Source organism: Oncorhynchus masou, unplaced genomic scaffold, assembly GCF_036934945.1.
Source record: "Oncorhynchus masou masou isolate Uvic2021 unplaced genomic scaffold, UVic_Omas_1.1 unplaced_scaffold_1566, whole genome shotgun sequence".
NCBI classification, from domain to species: Eukaryota; Metazoa; Chordata; class Actinopteri; order Salmoniformes; family Salmonidae; genus Oncorhynchus; species Oncorhynchus masou.
This window is the reverse complement of record NW_027005720.1, coordinates 15,885-40,000: the sequence shown is the minus strand read 5'-3', so window position 1 is coordinate 40,000 and position 24,116 is coordinate 15,885. Positions and strand designations below refer to the sequence as shown.

Genomic DNA, 24,116 nt, shown 5'->3' with positions numbered 1-24,116 from the left:
CCCTGTATACAGTCTCCACATTGACTCTGTACCGGTAGAACCTCTACATCGACTCTGTACTGTATACAGTCTCCAGGAGAACCCAAACCCCTGTAACAAGACTAGCTCCTAGTAGAACCTGTACGGTACCCCCTGTATACAGTCTCCACAACTCTGTACTAGCTCCTGTAGAACCCGAACCCCCTGCAACAACATTGACTCTGACTAGCTCCTAGACTCTGAACCCGGTACCCCCTGTAACAGTCTCTACAACTCTGTACCGGTACCCCTGTATATAGTCTCCACATTGACTCTGTACCGGTACCCCCTGTATACAGTCTCCACATTGACTCTGTAGGTACCCCTGTATACAGTCTCCACATTGACTCTGTACCGGTACCCCTCGTAGATACAGTCTCTACATTGACTCTGTACCGACCTAGTATACAGTCTCTACATTGACTCTGTAGGATGTATACAGTCTCCACATCGAATCTGTGGTAATACAGTCTCCACATTGACTCTGTAAATGTATCTCTGTAGGTACCCCTGTATACAGTCTCCAAACTCTGTACCGGTACTGTATAACTGTACATACTCTGACCGGTACCCCCTGAATCTCCACATTGACTCTGTGGTCCCCTGTATACAGTCTCTACATTGACTCTGTACCGGTACCCCTGTATACAGTCTCTACATTGACTCTGTACCGGTACCCCTGTATACAGTCTCCACATTGACTCTGTACCGGTACCCCTGTATACAGTCTCTACATCGACTCTGTACCGGTACCCCTGTATACAGTCTCTACATTGACTCTGTACCGGTACCCCTGTATACAGTCTCCACATTGACTCTGTACCGGTACCCCTGTATACAGTCTCCACATCGACTCTGTACCGGTACCCCTGTATACAGTCTCTACATTGACTCTGTACCGGTACCCCCTGTATACAGTCTCCACATTGACTCTGTAACGGTACCCCTGTATACAGTCTCTACATTGACTCTGTACTGGTACCCCCTGTATACAGTCTCTACATTGACTCTGTACCGGTACCCCTGTATACAGTCTCCACATTGACTCTGTACCGTTACCCCTGTATACAGTCTCCACATTGACTCTGTACCGGTACCCCTGTATACAGTCTCCACATCGACTCTGTACCGGTACCCCCTGTATACAGTCTCCACATTGACTCTGTACCGGTACCCCTGTATACAGTCTCCACATTGACTCTGTACCGGTACCCCTGTATACAGTCTCTACATTGACTCTGTACTGGTACCCCCTGTATACAGTCTCTACATTGACTCTGTACCGGAACCCCTGTATACAGTCTCTACATCGACTCTGTACCGGTACCCCCTGTATACAGTCTCCACATTGACTCTGTACCGGTACCCCTGTATACAGTCTCTACATTGACTCTGTACTGGTACCCCCTGTATACAGTCTCTACATTGACTCTGTACCGGTACCCCTGTATACAGTCTCCACATTGACTCTGTACCGGTACCCCTGTATACAGTCTCTACATTGACTCTGTACCGGTACCCCCTGTATACAGTCTCCACATTGACTCTGTACCGGTACCCCTGTATACAGTCTCCACATTGACTCTGTACCGGTACCCCTGTATACAGTCTCTACATTGACTCTGTACCGGTACCCCTGTATACAGTCTCCACATTGACTCTGTACCGGTACCCCTGTATACAGTCTCTACATTGACTCTGTACCGGTACCCCTGTATACAGTCTCCACATTGACTCTGTACCGGAACCCCTGTATACAGTCTCCACATTGACTCTGTACCGGTACCCCTGTATACAGTCTCTACATTGACTCTGTACCGGTAACCCTGTATACAGTCTCTACATCGACTCTGTACCGGTACCCCCTGTATACAGTCTCCACATTGACTCTGTACCGGTACCCCTGTATACAGTCTCTACATTGACTCTGTACCGGTAACCCTGTATACAGTCTCTACATTGACTCTGTACCGGTACCCCCTGTATACAGTCTCCACATCGACTCTGTACCGGTACCCCTGTATACAGTCTCCACATTGACTCTGTACCGGTACCCCCTGTATACAGTCTCGCTATTGTTATTTTACAGCTGCTCTTTAACTATTTGGTACTTTTATTTCTTATTCTTATTTTTTAAACTGAATTGTTGGTTAGGGGCTTGTAAGTAATCATTTCACTGTAAGATTTACACCTGTTGTATTCGGCGCATGTGACTAATAACATTTGATTTGATAGTGTGTGTGTAATGTTATAGCAGTGTGTGTGGTGTGTGAAAGTGTGTGTGTAATGTCATAGCAGTGTGTATGGTGTGTAATGTTATAGCAGTGTGTGTGGTGTGTGATAGTGTGTGTGTGTAATGTCATAGCAGTGTGTAATGTTAAAGCCGTGTGTGTGGTGTGTGATAGTGTGTGTGTAATGTTATAGCAGTGTGTGTGGTGTGATAGTGTGTGTGTAATGGTATAGCAGTGTGTGTGTACTGTTATAGCAGTGTGTGTGGTGTGTGTGGTGTTTGATAGTGTGTGTGTAATGTTAAAGCCGTGTGTGTGGTGTGTGATATTGTGTGTGTAATGTTATAGCAGTGTGTGTGGTGTGTGATATTGTGTGTGTAATGTTATAGCAGTGTGTGTGGTGTGTGATAGTGTGTGTGTAATGGTATATCAGTGTGTGTGTACTGTTATAGCAGTGTGTATGGTGTGTAATGTTATAGCAGTGTGTGTGGTGTGTGTGGTGTTTGATAGTGTGTGATAGTGTGTGTGTAATGTTATAGCAGTGTGTGTGGTGTGTGTGGTGTTTGATAGTGTTTGATATTGTGTGTGTAATGTTATAGCAGTGTGTATGGTGTGTGATAGTGTGAACATACCTGTGAATTCCTTCTTGCAGCGGTCTCTCACGCTCTCCTCCAGATGATCCAACTGATGTTTCACTTTCTCATACTCTCTCTCTGCCTGCTGGCTCTTCCTCCTGTCACATAGGAACAGTCCATTAGACTACTAACACATAGGAACAGTCCATTAGACTACAGACATTAACACATAGGAACAGTCCATTAGACTACAGACATTAACACATAGGAACAGTCCATTAGACTACTAACACATAGGAACAGTCCATTAGACTACTAACACATAGGAACAGTCCATTAGACTACTAACACATAGGAACAGTCCATTAGACTACACATAGAACATTAACACATAGGAACAGTCCATTAGACTACCAACACATAGGAACAGTCCATTAGACTACTAACACATAGGAACAGTCCATTAGACTACTAACACATAGGAACAGTCCATTAGACTACTAACACATAGGAACAGTCCATTAGACTACAAACATTAACACATAGGAACAGTCCATCAGACATTAACACATAGGAACAGTCCATTAGACTACTAACACATAGGAACAGTCCATTAGACTACTAACACATAGGAACAGTCCATTAGACTACTAACACATAGGAACAGTCCATTAGACTACTAACACATAGGAACAGTCCATTAGACTACTAACACACAGGAACAGTCCATTAGACTACTAACACACAGGAACAGTCCATTAGACTACAGACATTAACACATAGGAACAGTCCATTAGACTACTAACACATAGGAAGTCCATTAGACTACAGACATTAACACATAGGAACAGTCCATTAGACTACAGACATTAACACATAGGAACAGTCCATTCGACTACAGACATTAACACATAGGAACAGTCCATTCGACTACTAACACATAGGAACAGTCCATTAGACTACTAACACATAGGAACAGTCCATTAGACTACTAACACATAGGAACAGTCCATTAGACTACATACATTAACACATAGGAACAGTCCATTAGACTACAGACATTAACACATAGGAACAGTCCATTAGACTACTAACACATAGGAACAGTCCATTAGACTACTAACACATAGGAACAGTCCATTAGACTACTAACACATAGGAACAGTCCATCAGACTACTAACACATAGGAACAGTCCATTAGACTACTAACACATAGGAACAGTCCATTAGACTACAGGCATTAACACACAGGAACAGTCCATTAGACTACTAACACATAGGAACAGTCCATTAGACTACTAACACATAGGAACAGTCCATTAGACTACAGACATTAACACATAGGAACAGTCCATTCGACTACAGACATTAACACATAGGAACAGTCCATTAGACTACTAACACATAGGAACAGTCCATTAGACTACTAACACATAGGAACAGTCCATTAGACTACTAACACATAGGAACAGTCCATTAGACTACTAATTACATAGGAACAGTCCATTAGACTACATAATTAACACATAGGAACAGTCCATTAGACTACAGACAATAACACATAGGAACAGTCCATTAGACTACTAACACATAGGAACAGTCCATTAGACTACTAACACATAGGAACAGTCCATTAGACTACTAACACATAGGAACAGTCCATTAGACTACTAACACATAGGAACAGTCCATTAGACTACTAACACATAGGAACAGTCCATTAGACAGACATTAACACATAGGAACAGTCCATTAGACTACTAACACATAGGAACAGTCCATTAGACTACTAACACATAGGAACAGTCCATTAGACTACTAACACATAGGAACAGTCCATTAGACTACTAACACATAGGAACAGTCCATTAGACTACAGACATTAACACATAGGAACAGTCCATTAGACATTAACACATAGGAACAGTCCATTAGACTACTAACACATAGGAACAGTCCAGTAGACTACTAACACATAGGAACAGTCCATTAGACTACTAACACATAGGAACAGTCCATTAGACTACTAACACATAGGAACAGTCCATTAGACTACTAACACACAGGAACAGTCCATTAGACTACTAACACATAGGAACAGTCCATTAGACTACAGACATTAACACATAGGAACAGTCCATTAGACTACAGACATTAACATAGGAACAGTCATTCGAGACATTAACACATAGGAACAGTCCATTAGACTACACATAGGAACAGTCCATTAGACTACTAACACATAGGAACAGTCCATTAGACTACTAACACATAGGAACAGTCCATTAGACTACTAACACATAGGAACAGTCCATTAGACTACTAACACATAGGAACAGTCCATTAGACACAACACATAGGAACAGTTAACACATAGGAACAGTCCATTAGACTACCATTAGACTAGACATTAACACATAGGAACAGTCCATTAGACTACTAACACATAGGAACAGTCCATTAGACTACTAACACATAGGAACAGTCCATTAGACTCACTAACACACAGGAACAGTCCATTAGACTACAGACATTAACACACAGGAACAGTCCATTAGACTACTAACACATAGGAACAGTCCATTAGACTACTAACACATAGGAACAGTCCATTAGACTACTAACACATAGGAACAGTCCATTAGACTACTAACACATAGGAACAGTCCATTAGACTACATAATTACACAGGAACAGTCCATTAGACTACTAACACATAGGAACAGTCCATTAGACTACTAACACATAGGAACAGTCCATTAGACTACTAATTACATAGGAACAGTCCATTAGACTACTAACACATAGGAACAGTCCATTAGACTACTAACACATAGGAACAGTCCATTAGACTACTAACACATAGGAACAGTCCATTATACAAATAACACATAGGAACAGTCCATTAGACTACAGACATTAACACATAGGAACAGTCCATTAGACTACTAACACATAGGAACAGTCCATTAGAACAACACATAGGAACAGTCCATTAGACTACTAACACATAGGAACAGTCCATTAGACTACTAACACATAGGAACAGTCCATTAGACTACAGACATAACACACAGGAACAGTCCATTAGACTACTAACACATAGGAACAGTCCATTAGACTACAGACATTAACACATAGGAACAGTCCATTAGACTACAGACATTAACACATAGGAACAGTCCATTAGACTACTAACACATAGGAACAGTCCATTAGACTACTAACACATAGGAACAGTCCATTAGACACTAACACATAGGAACAGTCCATTAGACTACTAACACATAGGAACAGTCCATTAGACTACAGACATTAACACATAGGAACAGTCCATTAGACTACAGACATTAACACATAGGAACAGTCCATTAGACTACTAACACATAGGAACAGTCCATTAGACTACTAACACATAGGAACAGTCCATTAGACTACTAACACATAGGAACAGTCCATTAGACTACTAACACATAGGAACAGTCCATCAGACATTAACACATAGGAACAGTCCATTAGACTACAGACATTAACACATAGGAACAGTCCATTAGACTACTAACACATAGGAACAGTCCATTAGACTACTAACACATAGGAACAGTCCATTAGACTACTAACACACAGGAACAGTCCATTAGACTACAGACATTAACACACAGGAACAGTCCATTAGACTACTAACACATAGGAACAGTCCATTAGACTACAGACATTAACACATAGGAACAGTCCATTAGACTACTAACACATAGGAACAGTCCATTAGACTACTAACACATAGGAACAGTCCATTAGACTACTAACACACAGGAACAGTCCATTAGACTACTAACACATAGGAACAGTCCATTAGACTAGACATTAACACATAGGAACAGTCCATTAGACTACAGACATTAACACATAGGAACAGTCCATTAGACTACTAACACATAGGAACAGTCCATTAGACTACTACATTAACACATAGGAACAGTCCATTAGACTACTAACACACAGGAACAGTCCATTAGACTACAGACATTAACACATAGGAACAGTCCATTAGACTACAGACATTAACACATAGGAACAGTCCATTAGACTACAGACATTAACACATAGGAACAGTCCATTAGACTACAGACATTAACACATAGGAACAGTCCATTAGACTACTAACACATAGGAACAGTCCATTAGACTACTAACACATAGGAACAGTCCATTAGACTACTAACACATAGGAACAGTCCATTAGACTACTAACACATAGGAACAGTCCATCAGACATTAACACATAGGAACAGTCCATTAGACTACAGACATTAACACATAGGAACAGTCCATTAGACTACTTAACACATAGGAACAGTCCATTAGACTACTAACACATAGGAACAGTCCATTAGACTACAGACATTAACACATAGGAACAGTCCATTAGACTACTTAACACATAGGAACAGTCCATTAGACTACTAAACATAGGAACAGTCCATTAGACTACTAACACACAGGAACAGTCCATTAGACTACTAACACATAGGAACAGTCCATCAGACATTAACACATAGGAACAGTCCATTAGACTACAGACATTAACACATAGGAACAGTCCATTAGACTACTAACACATAGGAACAGTCCATTAGACTACTAACACATAGGAACAGTCCATTAGACTACAGACATTAACACATAGGAACAGTCCATTAGACTACAGACATTAACACATAGGAACAGTCCATTAGACTACAGACATTAACACATAGGAACAGTCCATTAGACTACTAACACATAGGAACAGTCCATTAGACTACTAACACATAGGAACAGTCCATTAGACTACTAACACATAGGAACAGTCCATTAGACTACTAACACATAGGAACAGTCCATCAGACATTAACACATAGGAACAGTCCATTAGACTACAGACATTAACACATAGGAACAGTCCATTAGACTACTAACACATAGGAACAGTCCATTAGACTACTAACACATAGGAACAGTCCATTAGACTACTAACACACAGGAACAGTCCATTAGACTACAGACATTAACACACAGGAACAGTCCATTAGACTACTAACACATAGGAAGTCCATTAGACTACAGACATTAACACATAGGAACAGTCCATTAGACTACAGACATTAACACATAGGAACAGTCCATTAGACTACAGACATTAACACATAGGAACAGTCCATTAGACTACTAACACATAGGAACAGTCCATTAGACTACTAACACATAGGAACAGTCCATTAGACTACTAACACATAGGAACAGTCCATTAGACTACTAACACATAGGAACAGTCCATTAGACTACTAACACATAGGAACAGTCCATTAGACTACTAACACATAGGAACAGTCCATTAGACTACTAACACATAGGAACAGTCCATCAGACATTAACACATAGGAACAGTCCATTAGACTACAGACATTAACACATAGGAACAGTCCATTAGACTACTAACACATAGGAACAGTCCATTAGACTACTAACACATAGGAACAGTCCATTAGACTACTAACACACAGGAACAGTCCATTAGACTACAGACATTAACACACAGGAACAGTCCATTAGACTACTAACAGATAGGAAGTCCATTAGACTACAGACATTAACACATAGGAACAGTCCATTAGACTACAGACATTAACACATAGGAACAGTCCATTAGACTACAGACATTAACACATAGGAACAGTCCATTCGACTACTAACACATAGGAACAGTCCATTAGACTACTAACACATAGGAACAGTCCATTAGACTACATACATTAACACATAGGAACAGTCCATTAGACTACAGACATTAACACATAGGAACAGTCCATTAGACTACTAACACATAGGAACAGTCCATTAGACTACCAACACATAGGAACAGTCCATTAGACTACTAACACATAGGAACAGTCCATCAGACATTAACACATAGGAACAGTCCATTAGACTACTAACACATAGGAACAGTCCATTAGACTACAGACACATAGGAACAGTCCATTAGACTACTAACACATAGGAACAGTCCATCAGACATTAACACATAGGAACAGTCCATTAGACTACTAACACATAGGAACAGTCCATTAGACTACTAACACATAGGAACAGTCCATTAGACTACTAACACACAGGAACAGTCCATTAGACTACAGACATTAACACATAGGAACAGTCCATTAGACTACTAACACATAGGAACAGTCCATTAGACTACTAACACATAGGAACAGTCCATTAGACTACTAACACATAGGAACAGTCCATTAGACTACAGACATTAACACATCGGAACAGTCCATTAGAGTACAGAACTGTTCCACTATGTGAATCTATAGTTTGCACATTTGAGATTAATTCATTGGTCCTAGAGTGTAAACTCCAGACACCCATTTCACCGGGTAAACTAAAAACAATTAATTTATCAGAACTACATGAGTGGTGCTTGATGGGAAGTGTAGGTGTGTACCTGTAGCAGTAGATGGACACAGCTATGAACAGTAGCATAGGGACGAGGACAGCTGGGATGATGATAGCCAAAGGAACCTCGTACTTCCTCTCATAGTTCACTGAGCCCACCACCCACTCACCATTACCAAACTTGATCTGTTAGGGAGGGAGGGAGATAAAGAAAGAAAGATAGATATAGAAAGCAAGGGAATGAGAGAGATGGGGGGAGTGTGGGAGAGAGATGGACAGAAAGAGAGAGCGAGAGAGATGGACAGAGAGAGAGAGACAAAAAGAGAGAGACAGAGAGACAGAGAGATGGACAGAAAGAGAGAGCGAGAGAGATGGACAGAGAGAGACAAAAAGAGAGAGACAGAGAGACAGAGAGATGGACAGAAAGAGAGAGACAGAGAGAGAGATGGACAGAGAGAGAGAGAGACAGAGAGAGATGAACAGAAAGAGAGAGACAGAGAGATGGACAGAAAGAGAGAGACAGAGAGAGATGGACAGAAAGAGAGAGACAGAGAGAGAGATGGACAGAAAGAGAGAGAGAAAGAGAGTTCAAGTCAGTTAAAGGCAAATAGAAGAAAGCTAATTCGCTACAAGACGTGTATAATTGTGGAGAGTCAGATATACATCATGGTGTTGATAGTGATATTTTTCTGTCAGGACTGAGTGGTCCCGGTCAGAAGACTAGGATTATTGTATGGTTGAATCCAGTGTGTTACTGCCTTGACTGAAGTGAATGCCTGCAACAGGACATTGGATTAAGTTTGGACAGCCCTGATTTAGATAGAAATGTACTGGAACACAAGCACCTATCTGAAATACATGTTGAGAGCCAGAGAGACATATCAGCTTGTCCAGTGCTAATGCCTGAAGCCTCTCTCTCTATGCCTTGGGTTTAGACAGAAGGCCAGTGTTGTCACCGTTAGGTCCAAATGGTCGGAGCTGGTGTCTCTGCGCGGGCGTTTGGAGCGGGCTCTGGGCTGGGTGGACGGAGCTTCCAGGAACAGCTTGTCATCCTGCAGGATGGTCACCTTACAGGACGCATCTCCCACGAACGCCTGGGCTTCTTCAGCTGTCATGGCCTTGCTGAAACCACGACCCTGGGGAGAAAGAGGTGGTTGGTCGTCAACCTCTGGACTACAGGGACATGCAATCATTTGTAAAAGCAGATATGATTATCTCAATATTGATATTAATTCTATCAATATCAATGCACTATAATTGTCTTTTCTCTCTGAGGAGACATCATAGTCACAAAGCAGAATACATTTGTTTGTTTGTTTGTCCTTTTTCTCTCCAATTTCGTGGTATTCAATTGGTAGTTATAGTCTTGTTTCATCGCTGCAAATCCCATACAGACTCGGGAGAGGCGAAGGTCGAGAGCTGTGTGTCCTCCGAAACACAACCCAACCAAGCCGCACTGCTTCTTGACCACTTAACCTGGAAGCCAGCCGGACCAATGTGTCGGAGGAAACACCGTACACCTGGCGACCGTGTCAGCGTGCACTGTGCCCGACCTGCCACAGGGGTCGCTAGTGCGCAATGAGACAAGGATATCCCTGCCGGCCCAAACCCTCCCCTAACCTGAACGACGCTGGGCCAATTGTGCGCCGTCCCATTGGTCTCCCAGGCGCGGCCAGCTGCGACAGAGCCTGGACTCGAACCCAGAATTTCTAGTGGCACAGCTAAGACCACTGTGCCACTCGGGAGGCTGAAGCAGAATAACATTTACGCCACAATGGCCCACAGAAAACAATAAGCGAGTATTACTAGAAATAACCCAAAAAACTACTAGACAGTAACCATGACAACACAACCCCATAAGAGTAGTGTTACTGTTCTTTACCGTAACGATGATGATGGAGGTTTCAGTGATGATGTTCTTGGTCAGTTCATTGAAGAATGGGTCGGGGTGGTACTCAAAGGAATTCAGTTCCTCTATCACGTTGTCTAGCTGGAGGAAGGCCCTAAAGGACTGGGTCTCAGAGGACCTGTTCACCACTGGACTGTCAAACAACAGCACAGTGTCGTTCTTACCTACGGCATGCTGGATGAACTGGAGAGGAGGGCAGAGAGAGAGAGAAGAGAGAGAGAGAAAGATATTTCATTCCTGGCAGGACACTGGCTGTGTTTAGTCTCACAGAGAAGTCTGTAGTCACAGACAAAAACCTACAACTCACTGAGTCACTGTTGACATGCTAGCTAACTGCCATGGATAATATCACAGCTCGAGTACTGTACACTAGGACATGCTAGCTACTGCCATGGATAATACCACAGCTAGAGTACTGTACACTAGGACATGCTAGCTACTGCCATGGATAATACCACAGCTAGGAGTACTGTACACTAGGACATGCTAGTTACCTGCCATGGATAATACCACAGCTAGGAGTACTGTACACTAGGACATGCTAGCTACTGCCATGGATAATACCACAGCTAGGAGTACTGTACACTAGGACATGCTAGCTACTGCCATGGATAATACCACAGCTAGGAGTACTGTACACTAGGACATGCTAACTACTGCCATGGATAATACCACAGCTAGGAGTACTGTACACTAGGACATGCTAGCTACTGCCATGGATAATACCACAGCTAGGAGTACTGTACACTAGGACATGCTAGCTACCTGCCATGGATAATACCACAGCTAGGAGTACTGTACACTAGGACATGCTAGCTACTGCCATGGATAATACCACAGCTAGGAGTACTGTACACTAGGACATGCTAGCTACTGCCATGGATAATACCACAGCTAGGAGTACTGTACACTAGGACATGCTAGCTACTGCCATGGATAATACCACAGCTAGGAGTACTGTACACTAGGACATGCTAGCTACTGCCATGGATAATACCACAGCTAGGAGTACTGTACACTAGGACATGCTAGCTACTGCCATGGATAATATCACAGCTAGGAGTACTGTACACTAGGACATGCTAGCTACCTGCCATGGATAATAGCACAGCTAGAGTACTGTAGACTAGGACATGCTAGCTACCTGCCATGGATAATACCACAGCTGTACTGTACACTAGGACATGCTAGCTACCTGCCATGGATAATAGCACAGCTAGAGTACTGTAGACTAGGACATGCTAGCTACCTGCCATGGATAATACCACAGCTGTACAGCTAGAGTACTGGACTAGGACATGCTAGCTACTGCCATGGATAATAGCACAGCTGTACTGTACACTGGACATGCTAGCTACCTGCCATGGATAATATGCTAGAGTACTGTAGACTAGGACATGCTAGCTACCTGAATGGATAATAGCACAGCTGTACTGTACACTAGAGGGATTAGAATACACTACTGGCAGGAAACAGAGAACTTGTGGAATGGTATACTAACCTCAATGGGAGTGGACTCTAGAATGGATAACATGTAATGTATTGTATAATAGGAGTGGACTCTAGAATGGATAACATGTATTGTATAATAGGAGTGGACTCTAGAATGGATAACATGTAATGTATTGTATAATAGGAGTGGACTCTAGAATGATAACATTAGGTGTATTGTATAATAGGAGTGGACTCTAGAATGGATAACATGCAATATATTGTATAATAGGAGGGGACTCTAGAATGGATAACATGTAATGTATAATAGGAGTGGACTCTAGAATGATAACATGTAATGTATTGTATAATAGGAGGGGACTCTAGAATGATAACATGTAATGTATTGTATAATAGGAGGGGACTCTAGAATGATAACATGCAATGTATTGTATAATAGGAGGGGACTCTAGAATGATAACATGCAATGTATTGTTTAATAGGAGGGACTCTAGAATGATAACATGTAATGTATTGTATAATAGGAGGGGACTCTAGAATGATAACATGCAATGTATTGTTTAATAGGAGGGGACTCTAGAATGATAACATGCAATGTATTGTTTAATAGGAGGGGACTCTAGAATGATAACATGCAATATGTATTGTTTAATAGGAGGGGACTCTAGAATGATAACATGCAATGTATTGTTTAATAGGAGGGGACTCTAGAATGATAACATGCAATGTATTGTATAATAGGAGGGGACTCTAGAATGATAACATGTAATGTATTGTTTAATAGGAGGGGACTCTAGAATGATAAATGCAATGTATTGTTTAATAGGAGGGGACTCTAGAATGATAACATGTAATGTATTGTATAATAAGAGGGGACTCTAGAATGATAACATGTAATGTATTGTATAATAGGAGGGGACTCTAGAATGATAACTTTAGGTGTATTGTATAATAGGAGGGGACTCTAGAATGATAACTTGTAATGTATTGTATAATAAGAGAGGACTCTAGAATGAAAACTTTAGGTGTATTGTATAATAGGAGGGGACTCTAGAATGATAACTTTAGGTGTATTGTAATAGTAGTGAGTAGTGTGTACTGACCTCAACGGGAGGGGACTGAGAGAAGTCATCAGCAGAGGGCAGCACCTTCATGATGGCTCTCTGGATGGTCAAAACCACTGCCCACACACACGATCCTCCTGCCTCCACTGTCAAAACCACTGCCCACACACACTGCAACTCTGATCCTCCTGCCTCCACTGAAACACCAGACAACACACACGTCAGCTCTCAATACAACACACACAATCCTACTGCAACTCTGTTGGCTGAGCTCCCTGCTTGTGCCATCAAACCTGTGCAACTCAGCAGAACGCTGCAGCCCCCTGAGGTTCAACCTTCCTAACTCCTCCCATGTCAGACCCTGAGGTTCAACCTTTCTAACTTCTCCCATGTCAGCCCCCTGAGGTTCAACCTTCCTAACTTCTCCCATGTCAGCCCCCTGAGGTTCAACCTTCCTAACTTCTCCCATGTCAGCCCCCTGAGGTTCAACCTTCCTAACTTCTCCCATGTCAGCCCCCTGAGGTTCAACCTTCCTAACTTCTCCCATGTCAGACCCTGAGGTTCAACCTTCCTAACTTCTCCCATGTCAGCCCCCTGAGGTTCAACCTTCCTAACTTCTCCCATGTCAGCCCCTGAGGTTCAACCTTCCTAACTTCTCCCATGTCAGCTCCCCTGAGGTTCCCTGAGGTTCAACCTTCCTAACTTCTCCCAACTTTCAACCTTCCTAACTTCTCCCATGTCAGCCCCCTGAGGTTCAACCTTCCTAACTTCTCCCATGTCAGCCCCTGAGGTTCAACCTTCCTAACTTCTCCCATGTCAGCCCCCTGAGCAGCCCCTGAGGTTCAACCTTCCTAACTTCTCCCATGTCAGCCCCCTGATGTTCAACCTTCCTAACTTCTCCCATGTCAGCCCCCTGAGTTCAACCTTCCTAACTTCTCCCACAGCCCCCTTCAACCTTCCTAACTTCTCCCATGTCAGTCCGCTCCTCCACACACTGCACTGGGTTCCAGTCAAAGCTGAATCCACCACAAGACCCTGGTACTTACCTACGGAGCAGCAAGAGGACCTGACCCTCCCTACCTTCAGGCTATGTTCAAACCCTACATCCCAACCAGAGTACTCTGTTCAGCCACCTCTGGTCTCTTGGCTCTCCTACCCCTACGGGAGGGCAGCTCCAGCTCAGCCCAGTCCAACCTCTTCTCTGTCCTGGCACCCCAATGGTGGAACCAGCTTCCCCCTGAAGCTCGGACAGCAGAGTCCCTGTCCGTCTTCTGAAAACATCTTTTGTGAACCAACGCTCATACTTGACTCTTTTCTCTCTTACTAGCTGGGACTTTGAAGATATAGACAGATGAAACATGTACTTCCAGTACTATGACTGATTTATTTTTATTTAACTAGGCAAGTCAGTTAAGAACAAATTCTCATTTTCAATGACGGCCTAGGAACAGTGGGTTAACTGCCTTGTTCAGGGGCAGAACGACAGATTTTTACCTTGTCAGCTCGCGGATTCAATCTTGCAACCTCCCAGTTACCTGTCCAACACTCTAACCACGAGGCTACCTGCCACCCCATGTGGTTGTCCCACCTAGCCATCTCAAGATGACGGCACTAACTATGCGGCTCTGGATAAGAACGTCTGCTAAATGACTAACATGTAATCCTCCTGCCTCCACTGAAACACTAGACGACGACACCATATATCAGGGTCATGTTAGGAAGCACAACACAGAAGAAACCTCTTGAAACGTTTTGAAAGAGGGAGACACGACCTGAATGTGTCCAATAAGATACGGCCATTTAATTATCCGCTTCAAAGTGTTTTGCATTCAACTCAAGCTTGGCTTAAAGAGGCGCTTTGACTTCCACCCTCTCTGGGGCACTGTGGACTCCACTCACCATACGAAGCTGGTCTTGGGGCTGTAGTCCGTGAGTTTGGGGTTCTCAGAGTACTGGAAGTTGGAAGTGACAGGGATGTCCTTGGTGGTGCTCTTCCCATACTTCACCGAGACTCTCAGGGACTCCAATGGAACCTTTTGTCCATTGTACACACCTGTCTCACAGGTGATCTCACTGCCAAACAACAACCTGAGGGAGAAACGGGGACAGAGAGCATCATGGGAAAGGTCAAACTGGGGTCATAGTGTTGAGGGGAGAGAAGGTAATCTCAAAGGAACAAATTTACTGTATAAGAAGTGAATAGGACATGACTCAGGCAACCTGTCCAGACAGCAACCTGCAGGGGTTGGAAGACTCAAGTATGATCATCCTTACACTTCACAGGGTGTTCCCCCACGGTGACAATGATATCATCCTTGTTTGCCGTATCCAGGTGTTTCCCAGAGATAGTGATGATTGTTCCCCCGGCCACAGGGCCCTTCAGGGGGGAAACTGTCTCAGGGATGGGGTCCTGGAGGGGATAAGAGATGAGACATCAGTGATAAGGAAACATACTTAGGTCCTGGACCTTTTCTTGACTGCATGACCTGACAAGGAAAAACTCCTCTCCATTCTATATGGTTATTTAGCAGATGTTTTCATCCAAAGTGCTTTACAGTTAACAACCCAGAGCCCACTGTCCAACAACCCAGAGCCCACTGTCCAACAACCCAGAGCCCACTGTCCAACAACCCAGAGCCCACTGTCCAACAACCCAGAGCCCACTGTCCAACAACCCAGAGCCCACTGTCCAACAACCCAGAGCCCACTGTCCAACAACCCAGAGCCCACTGTCCAACAACCCAGAGCCCACTGTCTAACAACCCAGAGCCCACTGTCTAACAACCCAGAGCCCACTGTCCAACAACCCAGAGCCCACTGTCCAACAACCCAGAGCCCACTGTCCAACAACCCAGAGCCCACTGTCCAACAACCCAGAGCCCACTGTCCAACAACCCAGAGCCCACTGTCTAACAACCCAGAGCCCACTGTCTAACAACCCAGAGCCCACTGGAACCACCAGTTAGACCTCATGTCACGTCCCATTCCCCTTCACTGGTTTATCACCACAACACAGCTGCTGAACACCACTTAGTATTTTATCACCACAACAGCAGTACTTTATCACCACAACACAGCTACTGAACACCACTTAGTATTTTATCACCACAACACAGCTACTGAACACCACAGCTACTGAACACCACAACACAGCTACTGAACACCACTTTATCATCACAACTACTGAACACCACAACACAGCTACTGAGCCCCACTTGAACACCACAACAAGAGCCAGAGAGAGCAAACGAGAGCCAGAGAGCGCAAACGAGAGCCAGAGAGAGCAAACGAAAGCCAGAGAGAGCAAACGAGAGCCAGAGAGAGCAAAATAATGTTATGTTCCCTAGAAAATCTGAAGCTTTGATCAAATCTATAAGAAGGATAAGTAGCTCAGTACATTCTCATGGGGACATTGTTATTTTGGCAGAAACAAACAAACAAGAAAATACGAACCCCAAAATAAATTAGTGTAAATATTTACCATGAAGTGAAATAAAACCACATCTATAATGGGAGCCTGAGTCAATCATTATACTCGTTAAACTCCCCTGTTAAATTCTGTTTCCTTTCAACAGATGATATTCTGAATTCTAAGAGCATCTCCTAAGAACTAAGTACATTGATGAACGTGGAGATGTAAAACCAGCAGAGAGAGACTAACATCGTGGCTGTATGAGCACTGAGCAGAGCTTCAACCACACTAAGAGCCATGTACAGTATGAAACGTCAGATCACTCCTGCAGTGTGACTCTTACAACAGTTAGGATTCATGTTGGGGTAAAGAATGGCCCTGTAGCTGTATGAAACGTACCCTGTAAGTGAAGAGGACCTCTGAACGTCCTCTCCTGCCCCCTCCACCTCCACCTCCACTACCCCCTGGTTGATGGGACCTGGGTTGTCCACTGAAGACCGGACCGGACCGATCTCACACACAACACTGGAGAATACACAGAACAGCTGGAGTAAGACAAAGGCCCGGTTTCTCCACCACACACACAAGCAGACATACTGTACATCGAAATGTTGTGTTTAATGAAACATGTTATTCGCTGGACATAAAAGTCCATTACAGGCAGGGCCGGTCCTTGCCGTTCTGGCAAGACCAAAAATGCCACCCCCCCCTTTCACAAACCGAGAATAGTCCCAGTAAGCAAAATTATGTTGAAAAGACATCTAAAATATGTATTTTCTAGACGTTTAAAATCAGGTTCATTTTCGGTTGTGAATTAAAGTTGAAAAGACCGAAGCAGTCAATAGTTTGGACACCTACTGTACTCATTCAAGGGTTTTTCTTTATTTATTATTTTCTACATTGTAGAATTATAGTCAAGACAACACTAGGAAATAACACATATGGAATCATGTAGTAACCAAAACATGTTAATCAAAATACATGTTATATTTTAAATTGTTAAAAAGTCGCCACCTTTTGCCTTGATCTTGTCAACTTGTCAAAAATGGACGGAAACAAACCCCCCCCCCACTACTATCACTATACCTGGTGGAGACAGAGTATCTGTCCCCCTGGTGAACACAGTCCACTCCAGCCACCGTCACCTTCTTAATGTCCTCCTTCTTTATGCCCAGGTTAGACCCTTTAATGGTCACCACTATCCCCCCGTTCAGAGGCCCGAAACGAGGGATGATCTGTGGGGAAGAGAGAGAGAGAGGGGATGATTTAGATGAGTGTGGTAGATGAATATAGAATATAATGGTCAGTGCCATCAGTGTGTGTATAGTAGAACAGTCGTTACAGTAGTAGATCAGTGTATATAAAGTAGAACAGTCGTTACAGTAGTAGTTCAGTGTGTATATAGTAGTGAACAGTCGTTACAGTAGTAGTTCAGTGTGTATATAGTAGTGAACAGTCGTTACAGTAGTAGATCAGTGTGTATATAGTAGTGAACAGTCGTTACAGTAGTAGTTCAGTGTGTATATAGTAGTGAACAGTCGTTACAGTAGTAGTTCAGTGTGTATATAGTAGAACAGTCATTACAGTAGTAGTTCAGTGTGTATATAGTAGTGAACAGTCGTTACAGTAGTAGTTCAGTGTGTATATAGTAGTGAACAGTCGTTACAGTAGTAGATCAGTGTGTATATAGTAGTGAACAGTCGTTACAGTAGTAGTTCAGTGTGTATATAGTAGTGAAGTCATTAGTTCAGTAGTAGTTCAGTGTGTATATAGTAGAACAGTCATTACAGTAGTAGATCAGTGTGTATATAGTAGTGAACAGTCATTACAGTAGTAGATCAGTGTGTATATAGTAGTGAACAGTCATTACAGTAGTAGTTCAGTGTGTATATAGTAGAACAGTCATTACAGTAGTAGTTCAGTGTGTATATAGTAGTGAACAGTCGTTACAGTAGTAGATCAGTGTGTATATAGTAGAACAGTCATTACAGTAGTAGTTCAGTGTGTATATAGTAGAACAGTCATTACAGTAGTAGTTCAGTGTGTATATAGTAGTGAACAGTCATTACAGTAGTAGTTCAGTGTGTATATAGAAGTGAACAGTCGTTACAGTAGTAGATCAGTGTGTATATAGTAGAACAGTCATTACAGTAGTAGTTCAGTGTGTATATAGTAGAACAGTCATTACAGTAGTAGTTCAGTGTGTATATAGTAGTGAACAGTCGTTACAGTAGTAGTTCAATGTGTATATAGTAGTGAACAGTCGTTACAGTAGTAGTTCAGTGTGTATATAGTAGTGAACAGTCGTTACAGTAGTAGTTCAGTGTGTATATAGTAGAACAGTCATTACAGTAGTAGTTCAGTGTGTATATAGTAGTGAACAGTCGTTACAGTAGTAGTTCAGTGTGTATATAGTAGAACAGTCATTACAGTAGTAGTTCAGTGTGTATATAGTAGTGAACAGTCGTTACAGTAGTAGTTCAGTGTGTATATAGTAGTGAACAGTCGTTACAGTAGTAGTTCAGTGTGTATATAGTAGTGAACAGTCGTTACAGTAGTAGTTCAGTGTGTATATAGTAGTGAACAGTCGTTACAGTAGTAGTTCAGTGTGTATATAGTAGAACAGTCATTACAGTAGTAGTTCAGTGTGTATATAGTAGTGAACAGTCATTACAGTAGTAGTTCAGTGTGTATATAGTAGTGAACAGTCGTTACAGTAGTAGTTCAGTGTGTATATAGTAGTGAACAGTCGTTACAGTAGTAGTTCAGTGTGTATATAGTAGTGAACAGTCATTACAGTAGTAGTTCAGTGTGTATATAGGAGTGAACAGTCATTATATAGTAGAACAGTTCAGTGTAGTATATATAGTAGAACAGTCATTACAGTAGTAGTTCAGTGTGTATATAGTAGTGAACAGTCATTACAGTAGTAGTTCAGTGTGTATATAGTAGAACAGTCATTACAGTAGTAGTTCAGTGTGTATATAGTAGTGAACAGTCGTTACAGTAGTAGTTCAATGTGTATATAGTAGTGAACAGTCGTTACAGTAGTAGTTCAGTGTGTATATAGTAGAACAGTCATTACAGTAGTAGTTCAGTGTGTATATAGTAGAACAGTCATTACAGTAGTAGTTCAGTGTGTATATAGAAGTGAACAGTCGTTACAGTAGTAGATCAGTGTGTATATAGTAGAACAGTCATTACAGTAGTAGTTCAGTGTGTATATAGTAGAACAGTCATTACAGTAGTAGTTCAGTGTGTATATAGTAGTGAACAGTCGTTACAGTAGTAGTTCAGTGTGTATATAGTAGTGAACAGTCGTTACAGTAGTAGTTCAGTGTGTATATAGTAGTGAACAGTCATTACAGTAGTAGTTCAGTGTGTATATAGTAGTGAACAGTCGTTACAGTAGTAGTTCAGTGTGTATATAGTAGTGAACAGTCGTTACAGTTACAGTAGTAGTTCAGTGTAGTATATAGTAGAACAGTCATTACAGTAGTAGTTCAGTGTGTATATAGTAGTGAACAGTCGTTACAGTAGTAGATCAGTGTGTATATAGTAGTGAACAGTCATTACAGTAGTAGTTCAGTGTGTATATAGTAGTGAACAGTCGTTACAGTAGTAGTTCAGTGTGTATATAGTAGAACAGTCATTACAGTAGTAGTTCAGTGTGTATATAGTAGAACAGTCATTACAGTAGTAGATCAGTGTGTATATAGTAGAACAGTCATTACAGTAGTAGATCAGTGTGTATATAGTAGTGAACAGTCATTACAGTAGTAGATCAGTGTGTATATAGTAGTGAACAGTCATTACAGTAGTAGATCAGTGTGTATATAGTAGTGAACAGTCATTACAGTAGTAGTTCAGTGTGTATATAGTAGAACAGTCATTACAGTAGTAGTTCAGTGTGTATATAGTAGTAGTAGTTCAGTCAGTCATTACAGTAGTAGTTCAGTGTGTATATAGTAGAACAGTCATTACAGTAGTAGTTCAGTGTGTATATAGTAGTGAACAGTCATTACAGTAGTAGTTCAGTGTGTATATAGTAGTGAACAGTCATTACAGTAGTAGTTCAGTGTGTATATAGTAGTGAACAGTCGTTACAGTAGTAGTTCAGTGTGTATATAGTAGAACAGTCATTACAGTAGTAGTTCAGTGTGTATATAGTAGAACAGTCATTACAGTAGTAGTTCAGTGTGTATATAGTAGTGAACAGTCGTTACAGTAGTAGTTCAGTGTGTATATAGTAGAACAGTCATTACAGTAGTAGTTCAGTGTGTATATAGTAGTGAACAGTCGTTACAGTAGTAGTTCAGTGTGTATATAGTAGAACAGTCATTACAGTAGTAGTTCAGTGTGTATATAGTAGTGAACAGTCATTACAGTAGTAGTTCAGTGTGTATATAGTAGTGAACAGTCGTTACAGTAGTAGTTCAGTGTGTATATAGTAGTGAACAGTCATTACAGTAGTAGTTCAGTGTGTATATAGTAGTGAACAGTCGTTACAGTAGTAGTTCAGTGTGTATATAGTAGTGAACAGTCGTTACAGTAGTAGTTCAGTGTGTATATAGTAGAACAGTCATTACAGTAGTAGTTCAGTGTGTATATAGTAGTGAACAGTCATTACAGTAGTAGTTCAGTGTGTATATAGTAGAACAGTCATTACAGTAGTAGTTCAGTGTGTATATAGTAGTGAACAGTCATTACAGTAGTAGTTCAGTGTGTATATAGTAGTGAACAGTCATTACAGTAGTAGTTCAGTGTGTATATAGTAGAACAGTCATTACAGTAGTAGTTCAGTGTGTATATAGTAGTGAACAGTCATTACAGTAGTAGTTCAGTGTGTATATAGTAGTGAACAGTCGTTACAGTAGTAGTTCAGTGTAGGGGTGGCCGATTTCATGTTATAGCAATCGGTAATCGGCATTTTGGACACCGATCATGGCTGATTACATTGCACTCAACGGGGAGACTGCGTGGCAGACTGACCACCTGTTATGCAAGTGCAAGGTAAGTTGCTAGCTAGCATTAAACTTATTTTATAAAAAAACATCAACCTTAACATAATCACTAGTTAACTACACATGGTTGACGATATTACTAGTTTATCTCGCTTGTCCTGCTTTGCATATTATCGAATCACAGCCTACTTCCCCAAACGGGTGATTTAACAAGCAGTCGTTGCACCAATGTATCTAACCATAAACATCAATGCCTTTCTTAAAATCAATACACGAGTACATTTTTTAAACCTGCATATTTAGTTAAATTGCCTGCTTACATGAATTTATTTTAACTAGGGAAATTGTGTCACTTCTCTTACGTTCTGTGCAAGCAGAGTCAGGGAATATGCAGCAGTTTGGGCCGCCTTGCTCGTTGTGAACTGTGTCGAGACCATTTCTTCCTAACAAAGACCGTAATTATTTTGCCAGAATTTTACATAATTATGATTTAACATTGAAGGTTGTGCAATGAAACAGCAATATTTAGACATAGGGTACCCGCGCATTTGATAAAATACGGAACGGTTCCGTATTTCACTGAAAAAATAAACATTTTGTTTTTGAAATTATTGTTTCCGGATTTGACCATATTAATGCCATAAGGCTCGTATTTCTGTGTGTTATTTATGTTATAATTAAGTCTATGATTTGATATTGGATAGAGCAGTCTGACTGAGCGGTGGTAGGCAGCAGCAGGCTTGTAGGCATTCATTCAAACACTTTCCTGCAGTTGCCAGCAGCTCTCCACAATGCTTCATTGGGCTGTTTATGACTTCAAGACTATCAACTCCCGAGATTAGGCTGGCAATACTAAAGTGCCTATAAGAACATGCAATAGTCAAAGGTATATGAAATACAAATGGTATAGAGGGAAATAGTCCTATAATTCCTATAATAACTACAACCTAAAACGTCTTACCTGGGAATATTGAAGACTCATGTTAAAAGGAAACACCAGCTTTCATATGTTCTCATGTTCTGAGCAAGGAACTGAAACATTAGCTTTTTTACATGGCACATATTGCACTTTTACTTTCTTCTCCAACACTTTATTTTTGCATTATTTAAACCAAATTGAACATGGGAAAGTTGAGGAGGACAGCATGTGTAAGAGAAGAGTAAGACAGTGACAGCTAAAGGGAAGAAGACAGGAAGGAAGAGTGCACCAGACAGAGGAGAACACCTCTAGTGATAATCAGAGACAGAGACTATTCTCACCTCAGTGATGTTGGGGTTGGGGCACTGCACTGGTTCCTGGGACTGGCACAATTCTCTGTACACACAGGACCTCATGTTGGCACACCACACACAGCTGTATTTGGGGTCGGCATTCTTACACAGGCTGCAGTCCTCACGACCCAGAGAACAGTTATACAACACCACTAAGAGATGGAGAGGAGGAGGGAGAGAAGGAGGATAGAGTGAGAGGAGAGAGAGGAGATGGAAGAATAGGAGAGAGGAAGGGGAGAGGAGGAGGATGGAGAGAGAGGAGAAGGTAGAATGGGAGAGAGGAGGAGGGGGGGAGAGAAGAGGGTAGAATGGAGAGAGGAGGAGGGAGAGTAGGTAGAGAAGAGCAGGGGAGAGGTGGAGGATAGAGTAAGAGGAGAGAGAGGAGAGGAGAGGGTAGAATGGGAGAGGGGGGAAGAAGAGGGTAGAATGGAGAGAGGAGGAGGGAGAGTAGGTAGAGAAGAGCAGGGGAGAGGTGGAGGATAGAGTGAGAGGAGAGAGAGGAGAGGAGAGGGGGTAGAATGGGAGGGGGGGGGGGAGAAGAGGGTAGAATGGGAGAGGAGCAGGGGGAGAGAGAAGAGGGTAGAATGGAGAGAGGAGGAGGGAGAGTAGGTAGAGAAGAGCAGGGGAGAGGTGGGGGATAGAGTGAGAGGAGAGGGTAGAATGGGAGAGAGGAGGAGGGGGAGAGAGAAGAGGGTAGAATGGAGGAGGAGGGAGAGTAGGTAGAGAAGAGCAGGGGAGAGGTGGAGGATAGAGTGAGAGGAGAGAGAGGAGAGGGTAGAA

General features: G+C 42.1%; 1 pseudogene; it reads right to left on the bottom strand.

The window, feature by feature from the left end:
• The window catches only part of LOC135531257 (plexin-B2-like), a 55,391-nt pseudogene that overhangs the window by 16,201 nt on the left and 15,074 nt on the right, over positions 1–24,116 (bottom strand).